This window comes from Anneissia japonica, unplaced genomic scaffold (assembly GCF_011630105.1).
Source record: "Anneissia japonica isolate Jap-2015-1 unplaced genomic scaffold, ASM1163010v1 scaffold718_len1063573_cov188, whole genome shotgun sequence".
NCBI lineage: Eukaryota > Metazoa > Echinodermata > Crinoidea > Comatulida > Comatulidae > Anneissia > Anneissia japonica.
Genome location: NW_022727435.1, coordinates 866,983 through 882,928, shown reverse-complemented (window position 1 = coordinate 882,928; position 15,946 = coordinate 866,983). Strand labels below are relative to the sequence as shown.

The following is a 15,946-nucleotide window of genomic DNA, read 5'->3' as shown; positions in this document are numbered from 1 at the left end:
ATTATTTGTAAACATACTTGCGCGGGAGGAGTGGCGAACCCCTCACAGCAATGCGCTGTCTGGCCAAAACACCAATGAGGTTTGTGATAATTTAGGATATGTTGATAATATTGGGGCTTGGTATTGATAATGACGTTGTTGATGTTTTTTTGTTGTTAATGATGATGATGATGATGTTGATGAAGATGTAGGATTGTTTATGAAAATAGTGACGATGATGTTGTTTATTATGATGGCGGCGATGACGAAAATTATGATGATGATATAAATGCTGATGATCATGATGATGAAGAAGAGGGAGAATAAGAAGAAGTATGATAATGGCTGATAATGATGGCTATGCTAATGATGATAATAATGACGGCGGCGGTGAAAACATTAGAGATCAATTGATAACGTTCAGAATAGTTTATAGATTATCAAGTTGTCAGTAACACAGTTTTTAAGGTGATTTAAACGTTTGCTAATTAAACAAAAGATAAAAGTTCTTGTTGTTAACACTGTGGATATGTTGCAGTTGTTACCATCGTGTGATACAAATCTTGAATGAAACTATTGAAACTTTGTGCAATTCGTTTTTAAACTATCTGTAGTAGAATTACTTATGCAGAATAGTGCATTTCCGGGCATCATAGAAAACAAGTGTTTTAAGCTTACCATAAAAGCTCAAATAAGCAAATAAGCGCCGCTCTCGAATAAGCGCCGCACCAAACGTGTTTTTTATTTTTTCGTTAAGCGCCTTTCTCGAATAAGCGCCTCGGCGCTTAATCGAGAGTATATAATATTACCCTGTGTGTAATGAAACAAAGTTTTAAATACAATGTATAAAATGTTAAAATGAATAACTAAAATATTGAAGACACAAACATTTCTTTAAAAACGTTTGTTTACAATGATAGGACCTATGATAGGCCTACTGAATTATGGGAATATGTGAATTAAATAGGTAACATGGGAACGGGCATGGAAAGCGCTCTACGCCAATATTTTTTTTTTTTTTATAAGTGCCGCTCTCGAATAAGCGCCGCTCTCGTATAAGAGCCGCACTGAAGCCTCCAAAAATGTTATAGGCCTAGTTAAATTTATAATCATGCCAATTTGAATGTCAACATCCTGAACTATCTGTCCGGTGATGTGGCTGAATAAAATGCAGGTCGTTGATGTCATACATTTTAAAAGCTAACTGAATGACATTCGGTGCATGCAACTACATGACAGTTTGAAAGCTATTAGGCCTACGGTGTACTACAAAGTACACACGACCGGAGTTCATTGGAATTTGTTTGTATACTACGATACAAATTGGCATCTGTTCAAGTATAATCGATCATGCCTATTACGTTACCCAACAGTCGATGCCCTTAGAAATTCTACGAAAATTACCAATGACGGGACGCGAGCTAAGAGCTACTGTGATGTCACGCGTAAATATGACGTCAGAGCTGTCAACCGGTGAACTTTCCTCCCTCCGCTAGACTCTCATTGACTTGCCATATATCCCATTAATGGTAAGTTCAACGACGTCACTGATGATTTTGTTAAAGATAGATAGACCTCAGGGGATGACGGCTGCAATTGTCATGTGTGCTCCCATTCATATCTTTTAGAGAAGGCGTATGTTTCGTTTCTTGTACTGTAGTCACGGAAGGTAAATATCGGTCACTGGATCAAATTATACATGTTTGTCATATATAACGGAGAAATGTATAAAGCCAATTAAATTTAATGCTAATCATGATAGTTTTGAACAGCTGCAGAAAAAAACATAACAATATGTCGCAAACATTAACCGAAGGTATCAACTGTACTTTTATTGTCTTTCTCATAATCGATCTGACGTCATAGTATGTTGCTATTAACGATCCTGATTTCCTCCACCTTTATTGGTTGCGATGCAGCGCAAGTAGCTTCGCTCGCATCGCGTAAGGATGTATTATATACGCGCATGTACTGTACCTGTGGATTAAACTTGAACGCGAATGAAGATAACGTCATCATCTTCATTACTTCTCCCTTGGATATTATATTTTATTTAAAAACAATTATAATTGATAAAATTATACAAAATTGCCGCATATACTTTCGTAGTTAAAACTAAATTGCACAATCCAACAAGCAAATACGTAAGAAAATATATATATTTTCACAACTCTGGTAGAACTGTCCCTCTAATGATACAAATTACCTGACATTATAAACAGTGTATTATAACTATACTTGCACCCTGTATCAACTCACTTGAAGCAATTGCTTACGCAAATCACTGATACAAGGGTGGATTCTGAGGTTAGAGCAGTACGTCACAATTCATCAAAATTCAAGCATCTATACAATTCTATACAAACGATTTTACAAGAAATGTGCATTTTATTGCTACTTAAACACTGTTATAATATGGTACTAAACATATTAACAACCATCAGCGAATTCCCATCCTTTTATATTTTTAAGTCAAGACTCGAAACACATTTATTTCGTTTAGTTTTTTCTATATATTTTCTTCTTGTTTTCCTCATTCTTGCACATAAAGTCAATGTAATATGCTTATAAACTTTATAAATACCTAACTATCAAGCATCTGACTTTTTTTTAATTTAATGCAATATTACATAATTATACGCAAAAAAAACGTAAAAATAATGTCAATTTTTATGCATATTTTATATAGGCTCATTGCAATAGATCGAAATGTTGATATTCTCTTTTAAATATCTCTAAGGTTGATAGTTTTATTTATTATATCTTTATTGTATTTAATTATAGAAGTGTATGGTGATTGATATTATTATATCCTATTATGCTATTGCTTCGTGACGAAATCATATTGACAATGCAATGTTCAATATTTCACAAATCCATGCTTACAACATTTCGGAATTGTTGGTAATCTCTATTCCATAATTCAAAATTGTCACTTGTCTAGTAGACTGCAGAATACCGTTTGAGGGGTGGATGAACTTAGTCTTCTTCCATCTATTTTGAAACCACGTATATTTACCCATCATATTCACTCGCATCGCTTAAGGATGCACTATTGAGCTGATCAGTTGGCTGAGAGGTATCCCTCATGCTTCTTGTGCTAAAGACACCGGTTCAAAACCGGCCAGCTTCGGGTGTTACTTGAATGTAGTTGATCGCTTGGCTCCTGGATGATAACCCTCATATTGGGACTTAGGTCTGTTAAGGACAAGTTTTTTATGTCCGCTATTGAGCATTAATATGACTGCTCCCCGGTTATATGTTGTGGTCTTATGGGTGGCGCGCGCACTGCGGGCGCCGTGAGTCCGTCCCCGGCGTCCCAGACCAAATTTCCGATTTGCAATTAAAATTAGGACAAATAAAGAATAATAAAACTTCAGTTGATATTGAAATTCAGTTAATATCATGTTCAATCCTTATGTTGATGATATTTAACGACTTTTCTTACTTCCTGTTCAATTTTCTACTTTCAAATTTCAATTATTATTATTTATGCTATCTTTGGCAAATATCCTCTTAACATACAGTAATAATAATAATAATAATAATAATAATAATAATAATAATAATAATAATAATAATAATAATAATAATAATCACCTTTAAGAAAACAGTGCAAAAGCCTGCTTTGGGTAGGGTCGTCGGAGGTAAAGAGTAAATGCCCACATACACAGTTATTGTAATTTGAACGAGTGTTTGAAAGGGTATGTATTTCAAGTACGTTGCTCGCTTAATCAGTCGTGTGGGAAGAAAATTTATTAATTTTGAATTATGAGTGAGAGTGGGTGAATGGAAGAGTGTACAGTGAATGAATCGAAAGGTTCTTGCTGCTTGAAATGGAAGATGCGAAGACTTTAATCGTTGCAGGGGAACATTGCCATGGTTCAGAGGAGGTAGAAAAGTGTTAGGGGAGGATGTGATTATTAAATTGGACGACAACCGTAAATTTGAAGAGGAATTATTTATTCAAAAGTTAGTGATGTTGACTTGAGTGAATATGATAGGAAACGTAGCGAAAGTACATTCCTTGGAGATGGGTTTGGCAAAAGAAGATCAAATCGAATGAAAGTTGTTCCCAACGAATAGCTTTATTCTACTACTATTAAGCTTCCTTAGGCTATCAAATTTTATTTGACCAAAAAATGTGCCATGCCTAAATATGGTCATGAGTACATCATATCATGACCATATATAGCCATATCATGACTATATATGGGCATACAACAGGATTTTTTTTGTCGAAGAAAATTTTAATAGTGTGGACAGAGCTTAACTGATTGAATATGTACGGTATCACGTGACCAAATGCGATTGTCATTTAACGCATCATCATTGTGTTTTTCAATATATACTATAGGCCTATTTAAATAGACCTATATTCCTTATTATTTTTTCTAAAATGCTCACAAATTAGACTACTAATATTGTTTATTGATAATTACTTAGGCCTAGAGGCGAGGTAAACATCAGCGAATAGGCTGCAGTTTGCATACGATACCACTGAAAAACATAATTCCCTTCTTGTACAGTAGCAACATTTTCTTTACGCTGGTATTGCATGAATAATGGTAATTATAATACTGGAATAAAAGAATAATGTATACATTTATAATAACTGAAAAGCCTTTTTCACGAATCGGTAGACATCTTGAAATGATGGCAAATATTGCGAATCAGCGGTGCGTAACCAACAGAAATAAGATAATTGGGCTGGTTTTCTGACATCATGTTATTTAAAAAATCATAACTCCATAACAGGGCGTCGTATCCAAAAAAAAATTTCTAGCAAAATGTTCTTAAAAGACTTGTCTACACTACTATATGATTGAAAAAAAATTGAGAAATGTTTTTGACCTCTGAAATCAAGATGGAAAAAGAAAAGCCTATCTAAGTAATGTATTAAAATAGGCCTATGCATTACAGTGCAGTAGCATAGTACTTTCGTGTTTTCCGATATTATACAGATTTCTCATATTATAAAGTACAAGTTATGTTTTATAAAGAAGTATAGTATAGTAAATCATGTTTTTAACACAGGAAACTCTCATATGGTAACTAAAACATTGTTATTGCTAGTCCTGAGTATTACTAGTACTACTGCACAGGGAGTATCCGGGCTTTACCTACCGGTACCTATGTTTAGTCGTATTAATTTCCATAGTTTCGTTGACATTTTAAAAAGTTGCTTGGCCACAAACTCAAATAATCCCACCACCGAAAACATGATACAACTTGGCCATAGTAATGTACCTTAATTGGAACTTCTGATAAATCAGAATATGGACAGGAATACGCACATGTCCCATATACAAGTTTACATACGTTACTTTACTCTGTCGTTGTGAAGGACGTTCCAATGGCCAGGGCTTAGCAGAAAGGGCCACCCTTGCTAACCTGATGTTATGGGACGATCACCAACCCCTCGATTCAACTACACAAACGCTATGATTTATTAAACCATATATTTATTTTAAAAATCTATCTGTTGTAACTCAACATCGATATTTTGCCAGTATGTTATTTAGCTAATCTTCAACATAATCATCATAGACACAAGTGCCATTATCGTCATCTTCATCTAATTCATCGTCATCATCATTCCTCGTCATCATTATTATCATTATCATACTGTTGGCACTTCTAGCGATTTCCGCTGAACGCCTCATTTCATTTCACATTGTTATTGCTCTGGTCATTACATACTGTTATCCAGACACTTGCAGCCTCCCCTCTACCTGATGAGAGTATGAACCTTTCTAGGGTGTCAATCGAACTTAACAACCGACGAATCAGAACAGGGCCACGAATACGCACGCGTCTAACAAGCACACATATTGTCCTCCTACAAACCACTGATCTCTAGCTCTACTATTATAGTAGAGATCAGTGCTATAAACGTACGTGTACGTGTTTGCGTATGTTTTAACGCTGTCGTTATGTAAGACCTTAGCAACAATAACCAAGGGGCGGGGCTTGTGGAAGGGTCCATTGCTGGTCATGCATTAACAATTATTCGGATCAGCGTACATTCAATCATTTTTCATATGAACCATGGACCTATTATTAATAGGTCCATGATATAACTTTCGCATTCTACTACCAATTTACACTCTTGTGTTGAGAGAGACAGGCGTGTATAATAAAGTGCCCTCCAAATGGCATTAAAGTGTCCTGTTAACCATCGCTCGCAACCACTTCCACACTAACAACTTTTAAAATAACATTTATATCCTAGGGCCGGCTTACAGAAGTTGAAATGGTTACGATGACTCTTAGATATTGGTAAACTTAATTAAAATTATATGAAAATATTAGTTTATCTATGGGCATCGGTGCTAACAGATTTTATTGCATTTTATTTGTTGTTTCTGATATAAATTATTATTGTTTATTTCTATATCTGTCTTATTTCCATAAAATTTGAAACACAATCATTTTATTAGCTTCTGAATAATGTTTGGTGTTAAATTAATTTAATTTAATTTATTTTTTAGTATTGCACTAGATTTCTTTTCAGCTCTAAATTGCTTCAGTGCTCACATTTATTAGGCCTATGTGTAACGCTCGAGAGCAGTCTACACTCTAAAAACAGCGCGGAAGATTATAAGGCCTGTTTACACTATGACGATAACGATCAACGATAAAAGCTAAAAAGCAATTGTTCATATAGAAAATATAAAGAAAATAAGAGAAGTTTTCACACTAGCACGATCCGATACCGAAACAGCTTTATCGTGTATACGATAACAAAAATAATTTCACAAATGAAATCAAATGACGTCATAATCATGGGAAAAAGATAAAATCGTTTTTACTGCTACGATTTTATCGTTTCCTCATGATTATGACGTCATTTGATTTCATTTGTGAAAATATGTTTTATCGTATACACGATAAATCGTTATTGAATCGTGCTAGTATGAAAACCTCTCTTATTTCTTTTATTTTCTATATGAACAATTGCTTTTTATCGTTTTGATCGTTATCGTCATAGTGTAAACTAAGGGCTTAAAACGCAAAGCTCCACGCAATTTTGACACATTTTAAAACTGTAAACGTGTTTAGGCATAGCTCAATGTGCTTAAGATCTTCACGTGTTTAAAATTAAATGTGCTTAGGTATTTGACATCATGATGTCAAATACAAAAGCACATTATTAATGCTAAACACATCAGAAATCTAAACACCTTAGGCCTGGCCGGCCTAAATACGTTTAACTTTTAAACGTGTCACCAAAGAGAGGACAAAATTGCGTGAGCTTTGCGTTTAAATTATCCACGCTCTTTTAAAGTCTATGTGTTTATTCTGTATACGCACAGTGTATGCGTCACCAAACATTGTGTGAACAGTTTTCACCCTTTGTAAACTATGTGACATTTTTCTAAGGGTAGTCACCGAAAGGTCAGTCAATGCTAAGCGTATGCAAAGGGCCTTTAAATAATAAAAAGTGTTAAATTATTAAGTACAGAATGACATTTAAAATGTGTCAAAAGTAAAGGTCATCTTGTTTAAGGAGGGGGAAATGATGTAGCCATTATGCTACTCATTAGGAATGCAGCTGTTACACATAAAGTTTAACAGACAATAAAATATCTCATATATTTAGCCGTACATTTTGATTAACGAGTTTGATTGACAATACAGCAAGTTTAAAGTTATACTGTCTTCTAAAATAATAAAGGAATATAAAATTATATTTTTCATAAAACACATACGTTGTTAAGCATTTACATTTTGCAAATCGGCCGCGTGGGGCTTTTTGAGTAGAACATGTTAAAAACATCAAAAATACGTGCTTAAAGGTAAAAAAATGCCGAATAGAGGGGATGGGTTCGCCCTGCGCCCCGAGCTCTCTACATGGACACCACCGGATAGTAAGGCCTTAAAAGGTCAGCCAGGGCCCAGGCCTTCTTCGTTACGCCACTGATAACTTTTAAATAATTCCAACGTATTAAATTTAATTCAAATCTATTCGCTTCGAAAGATATTGATAGATGTTAACCGTGCACTAACACGGTAACGAAAACTATAGGCCTACAATATTTATTCCACTAGAGTAGGCCTACAATACTTATTTCACTAGATATTAACTAGTAACAGCTAATGACTGGTGCAATTGTGGAGGACACAAACAAAGTTCTATAACAGACACCAAGTCATATAATTTGTAATATAAAGGTCTCAGAAACGTAAGTCATGCCTTCTTGTTACAACAAAAAAGATAATCCCACTAACATGCTCTGATTAAAAACCGTAGCATCATATCTTATTACAAATGGAAGCTTTAATTGCAAATTTGATAACAACATTGGCGGTATTGTTTGTATTTCTATTCATCATTTGCTACTGATAACGAAACAGGTCGATGTGAAATTCTTGCCAATTAACATTTTAAGGAATATGTTTGTTCGGTTTCGTCTGTCGGTTCGATCCTTGTAATAATACGATTTACTTGTATATGTGTGATATTTCTATCAATCTGTATATTATTTCTGACGCCGACTGGAATCTGTAGGCCTATCATTATCACTCAAGAATGGAATCTATAATAGACATTCGGTGGAAAAGACAAAGTAGCATCTTGTGTTCTAGTTAAATTTCTTTTAATATCGCGCTTCAGAGAGCAGCTTAGCTTAGTCGGCTAAACTGGTGGTAGCACATATATGTGCGCTGAAACGTGAAGGTCTTTAGGTCCCCGGTTCGATTCCCATCGCTGCTCTCCGTGTGTTTCATCTGGAGGGCAGAAATACAAGTTACAACAGCGCACCGTCTTTAGGATGAGACGAATTAAGCCGTTGGTCCATGTGATTGTGTACTCCTCCATCACGACCAGAAGTAGGCCTAGGCCTATTCCATTAGAAATGAGTTTTCTTCAGACTTTCGTGGGATATACTTAGTGTTCACACCGAATAAATTCATCCATCCATCCATTGATAACTACAATTTTGCACAAATTTAAATTACGTAAATAGGTCTATATCAAAAATAGGTTAGAAAACTGGAAAAAAAATCAAATATAGGCCTATCCTTTTCATTACAAAAAATCGACTACACAATGCAAAACAAAACAACAAATGGAATGGCAACCACACTCCATACAACGGCAATAACAAAGACCACATCAACAGGAAGAGCAACAGCAAAAAAAAACAAAACAAAACAAAACAAAACAAAAAAAAAAAAGAAAATAAAAGAAAAAAAAAAACTTGTCAAACTCAATTTTTTTTAAATTTCAATGTATTTTTATTATCCATTCTTACTAAATTTTATTTGTCTTTGCCGTTTTTTTTTTACCTTCCTTATTTTTTACGCCAGTGTTTGTATTCTCATTTTTTTAATCTGTTAGGACCCCAACGTAAATAAGGTTTATTTTTTACCTTTTTTGGGTCATCCTTGGTATCATGTCCTTGTTTTCCCTGTCATCGTTGTCTTTGTATTTTACTATTTACTGATACTGAATAAAGTCAATAATTCAATTTAAAAAAAAAAGGATTAACATGCTTTCTGCTGTTAAATATTTACACCATTGATATACCCTTTGTGTTCACGAACTCACGTAATATAAATTCATGATGATGGACCTTAAAAATTTATAAGAATTTGAACAATTGAAGAGAACTGGTCAGGATGATCTCGATCGACTTCATCAGTAGCATGGTCGGGGGAAAAATGACGCTTCAATGTCCTTAAGATCTCGTAAAAAAAGGAAGTATTGATTTTGATTATATGATTAAGGGGAAATTCCTTGAGGGCATTAAAAGTCAGAAAGACTTTGGCAATATTATCGATTCAAAACTCGTGTTTGTTGACCATATTGATTGGATTGCCTCCAGGGCCAAAACGGTAGAATTTTGGGACAGATGTACTATAATACAATTAGGCCTACAGAACGATTGTTTTCTTCACCACTTGTTCACCCTGTCGACAGCAAATATGTTCAAAAATACTATCTTAGCAGAAAAAGAAGATAACCGAATGGAGGTGAAACAGTAACAGACGACACAGATGAAAATGAAAATTAGGGTCACTTTATGAATTCAAGGTGTCTATAGACTCATCTGACGAAAGAAAGATTGAAGTTGGGCCTATCTCCACAGGGTACCTTGGCACGCATGCCTATGGTCTTAGATGGCTTTAGGTCCAATGTTTTGAAAACCTACCGGTTATATTTTTTTTTAGTTTCTATACTCTAGTATAGTTCCATCAATATAGGCGTAGGCCTATACTATAGGTAAAATATCTAGTATTATTTAGAAAAGGAGAGTTGATGCATATAAATGCTTAAATTTGTATTCAAGGACCACTCCTGCAAAAAATCCTTCAAGACAATTGTAAATTAAAAAACTGTTAATATTTATCAGAGGTACAATTAACTGTTACGGTGCATTTAAACTTTCTTTATCTAAATTCAACCGCATTTTTTGCACTATTTTGGCGGTTTTAGACTGGAACGTTTGGTTAAGAACGATTACATATTTGAGTATAATGTTTTGCGGATTTGTGAAATAGATTTCGTTGAGAACGAATGTTTACAAAAACCAGAGTGTGGTAATTCGGAATAATGTTTTTTATATGACCAAAACAAACATGGCCGATTAATCAGAGTATTAACAAATTTGCCTTACAATTTATATAATTTCAGAATGTTATATTATAATATTTGTCTAACATATGGTCGGAGTCGCTTTTTTTTTAAATTATTTTTACTTTGCATTATAATATTATGCCTTTTCTTTTGACCAAAACAAACATGGCCGATTAATCAGAGTATTAAAAAATTTGCCTTACAATTTATATAATTTTAGAATGTTATATTATAATATTTGTCTAACATATGGTCGGAGTCGCTTTTTTATTATTTTAACTTTCCATTATAATGTTATGCCTTTTCATTTGATGTCCCATTTTCCTAAAATGTTCGGTAAGCTAGGCAATTAATATAAGTATGACTTCATTATCTTCAGAATACTGTAAAATAATAACAATGTTATTGTAATGATTATTATAGATAACAGTAAATTAATAACGATATAGGGCCTATAGGCCTACATATAATAAGTGGAGGCCTATACATATAATAAATGACATTGTCAATTATTTCAGTTTGCTTGTCTCAATATTGTAGTAAGTCAAAGGTTACAACATCATCTTTACAAAATTATATTAAACATTATAATGAAATGAATAGATGACAATTTTTGTTGATGCTATAAAACACGAAGTAGACCTAAGTTGGGACATTTAGATCTCCATATCAAAAATCATACCAAATACCGTAACTGTGTAATTAGACCTACTGTATTTATAATTCAGCAACTTGAAGCTGAATTGAAGAGGCCCTCATCAAATCAATTACAATACATTATATAAAACTTCAATCTGGAAACATTAAAAATATTTAGGAAAGTATAATACATACTCTAAGTATTGAAATACACGCCAAGTATTTCAATACTTGGAGTATGTATTATACTTTCTTATCTGAGATTAATCAATTGACCATTCGGTTTTTAAAAATATTTAACAATCAATATCATTTGAAATACTAAAACAATCATTTGAATTTAAAAACAGGTTTACCGTTGTTTAATTTTATTTTTCTAAAAAATACATTGCACTCAAAAACAGTTTTTACCAAAATAAAATGTTAGGAAAAGATTAAAGAAAAACGCTAAATAATAAAATACAATGTTTTTGCTAGTTTTGATTTTAAAAACTATATAACGGAATATTCTTTTAAGATTTAAGAGAATAAAACAAGATTATTTTATTGTCCAAAATACTGAAATTCTGTTTGGGTTTAACCATTTCAATACATACAGATACAACAATATATACAAACATCGGAACTATGACAAGAAAAACAAAATGTAACCAATATAAATATGAAAAAAAAAGATATGACCAATGTATATACAGTAAATAAATATAGTTAAATAAGTGAGATTGTATGCCTTGGTATAAAAAATAAATGTGTTTTTTTACACAAAAGTGTGACTAGAATGCATTAATACAAATAGGCATATTTGTTTTATATTTTAACATTTTATTTTAAACTTAGACATATCCTTACAAATACACCTATATAGCATTTATTTCATCACATAATGTAAATACTGGTTGTTGAAGCGTTAATCTCGTGCTCGAATAATATCCTGATTGCTACTTGACATTAAACAAACGTCAGCAAGGGATAGTAACAAAAAACCTTTAGAGCTAGGCCCAAGACACAATTTACCAACAAGAAAACTCGTGATTTTCATCACGGAAAAACATCCTCTTCGCCGGCGGGAGTTCGGCGAGATAACACCCATCTGACGATTTGATAATTACATTTACTTTTAGATATAATTATGCTTTTTTCATGCATTTATGTATGTTTACGCACATGCTGATGTAGCTGTTAGTATTCAAATCAAATCAAGTTTGCTGCGTAGCATTATTATAATTATATATTTGTATTATACCATTGTTTCTTGTTTTAGTTCATTCCAGGTTAAAAATTCAATTGTAAGTAATAAATTAATTAATCAAACATGATACGTAAGTTTTAATCAATATAAATACATAGGCGAGTCGATTGGCAGAGCAATTAAGACAGGGGAACCGTGACATACAGCCATAATATCGGCGCTGGTTCGAACGGCTATCGTTCCGGTGGTGGAACAAGTCTTCTCGGATAATGTAAAGGTAAAGGTTCAAAACCTGAAGCAGGCCGGAGTGCCCTCTAACCCGTAGGTCCAGTGTACACAATTGACTCGTGTGCACTTTAAAGAACCCAGTACATCATTCGAGAAGTGTAGGGGACTACCCCTGTGTACTGGTCCATCTCTAGTCTCCGGGCACACACGTCGCGTCCCATGTTAGGTATCAATCCTACCGGCGAATACTTCTACCACACTACGTAAGCAAGATTATACACACTAGCTACGTAGTGACTCGATAAGAAGAATAAATACATTGGTGTTGTTTTCACGTACCGTGCACATCATCATGATGAATCTTACTGAAAGGTTAAGGATAAAAATTAATCAGGAGAGTGGGCCTAAATATATTCGTTTGAACTTGACCAGTTGCCTAGCCCTTACGTCATTGTCATCAACATCATGCTCATCATGATGATCATCTCAATCCTTATCCTAATCATAATCTAATCATGACGATGATGATGGAATCATCAATAGGCCTATTATTAGCCCTATTAATATGAATAGTTTTAGAAGTATTATTATATTCAGAATAACTTTTATTACAGTGGTAGCCGTAATCCATCCATCAAAAAAAAAAAAAAAAAAAAAACCAAAAAAAAAAATAGCCAAGAAATTGTCAAATAACAAAAAAAAAAACAAAATCATTTCAATTTTTTAATTACATGCAGGTTGAAGTACTCATAATCTAAGTGTTGTTACAACGCAGAAAAGGTTATACAGTACGGTACTGTACTTATAAGAGAGGGGCCACCACAAGTGTTCGAAAGAACATTTTAACAAATGGAGAAAAAAATTAAATTCAAATTTAAGCATGAGAGTGTCTATTGAAAATATTTAGAGGTGTCATAGCCATTAAATGTTGTACCTCAGCCATATGGTGGTGCCGATGTGGTCTTGACCCTCATCCAAAGCCCTGCTTGGGCCCTCTCTATTTCAAATTCCTGGATACTGACAAAGATATAAAATACGGTAACCCTCTGGCTGATTTAAAATAACGTCTTTGAAAATAACAATGATAATATGCTGTAGCAAAATAATGTTAAATTGAAATCTTGAGTTATTACTTGTCACGTATCACATTATTGAACAATACTATTCCTACACCGATCTACGCTATTTCTTTCATCATGCTAATAATAGTGAGCCCTCAGTTTCACTTCACGTATCTGACCACACAAATATTCCTCATTATATCTCCTCTCACAAAAAAAGGAAAAAAAAGAAATAAGAAATTTAAAAAAAGAAAAGAAAACCTAATGTAAAGCCTTGTGTTGTCCTTTTTCTTTGTTCATTTTGCATGTTTTTGATCTTGTTCTTAACAACTGTCTTTCATATGTCAGTACTGTACTTAAATGTTTGAATGTTTTATAATTTTTAATTTTTAATTATTTTATATGTACCATAACCAAGTGAATTTCCTTTTGGATAATAAAGTATTTTTTAATTGAATTGAATTGAATTGAATATTGGCTGGTGAAAGTTTGACCAGGAAGTTGCTTTGACCTAAAACACCATTTCAGTATGCACAATTTACGATGTTTTTGACAATACACCGACTAAACAGATTATTGTAATGAAACTGGTCAAATGTGATGTTTCATAAGGGAATAATTAATCAGTAATGAGCGCCTAATATCACTTAGACCTGAACCTAGTCATCATTGCGAATCGAAACATTAGCACAGTCTTACAAGCCTTCTATTGATGTCATGCCTCTTCTTGCTACGAATATTCTAAGTTCAGGGCCGAAATATTCATAATCATCATATTGCTCAATTTCCATTGAAGCATACAGGCACATTTACATTACCTCTGCATACATTTACATTTTCAGTAAAACAAATAGCAAAGTATAATGACCTTTTTGCGGATTGTCATACAGCAATATTAATCCGCAATTTTGAAGGTTTTCTATGTAGAGTTAATATACATGAATAATAAAAGTCAATATTTGATTACTTACTTTGTATATTTAATTAGGTAAGCTAATAGCTTCCAATTGAATTAAAATGAGAAAACAATTATTACAATAGTAATAATTGTCGACTTCTTTGTGCTTAGCATTATTAACCCCGCATGGAACACATACTCATTTTTGTGTTTGAACCTACAGATATTTACACTTGTACTACACGGTGGAGAGAGACAACAGTATATGTAAAGTGCTTTGCATAAGGACACAAGCGAAATACATAGCGAGAGATTGAACCTCCGACTACAAGGTTCAGGTTCAGAAGCAGAACCGCAACCGCTACGCCAAACCGTTCCTACATATATTTACTGATTCAGAAATAATACCGTACTGAATTCCGATGTATAATTTGGAGATAAGGTAAGGATTTTCGAATTTAAATATTTTTGTAGTAAAACGTCTATATTGATGAAACTGAATATTTCTTTTGACCTGTAGGCCTCTACCTCTCTAAAATTTGATAACTTAACAATGTAAATAAGCAGTCAAATGAATAATTCAGCGATTCATGGGTTCTTCTAATAACAAGGTACACAATAATATTACATATAAATAGAACATATAAATGGTACATATAAATAGACAGGAATACTTGGTGAGCAATTTGTAGTGGCGGACCCAAGAATTCGACAAAGAGGGGGAATCCAGAGAGAGAATTTGGAGATGGTTCAGACTGCGTCACCCTTACCATCTTTTGGGATGAGGTCTGAAATGTTATGGCTGGCACATCTAAATGGCCAGAAATGGCGTTCCCAAACTTAAAGTTGAATACAATTTCTATCCCCTCAATTTTGTAGGCCTAATTTCAAAATTTAAAATCAGCTTCTGATTTTCTGATCTATATTGTTGTGTTGGTCATGGAGAGATTTCGATGGTAGACCTAACAAATTAAGAGATAATGTTACTTATAGACCTATCTTTTATGGAAGGACGTTCCATTGATAAGTCATCACTTTTGTGGCTCCGGCTGCTCAAAATGCTCAGTTAACAAAATGGGGAGGCGGCATTGAACAGGCCTACGAGGTCATTTTGGCCTGCTCTACAATGCCATTCATTTTATTTATTATTTTATTATCTAGTGAAGTGTTCTGAAGAGAGAACGGCATTGTTTGGATCATTTTCAGTCTGGTCGTAAAAATGGACAACAGACTGAAATGTTTGCGGTAACCTTGAAATAAAAATCAATATCATCCTTGAACCTATATGTGCATTTCTATACATACCTACCACTTGTCGCTATGGTAGAAATCAGTAAAATCAATAACTAATGAAGTGACAAATATGT

The 15,946-nt window shown here is 33.6% G+C and overlaps 1 long non-coding RNA gene across 2 annotated transcripts in view; it reads left to right on the top strand.

Annotated features, from left to right (window-relative positions):
- Positions 1–1,519: 1,519 nt before the first annotated feature.
- The window catches only part of LOC117113750, a 22,560-nt gene continuing 8,133 nt past the window's right edge, over positions 1,520–15,946 (top strand). The window contains exons 1-2 of one of the 2 annotated variants that reach the window (XR_004446245.1): positions 1,520–1,648; positions 14,803–15,021. This is a non-coding gene — a long non-coding RNA (uncharacterized LOC117113750). Of the gene's footprint in view, positions 1,649–14,683; positions 15,022–15,946 lie in introns of those variants that run through there. The other variant, XR_004446246.1, reaches the window with a different exon arrangement.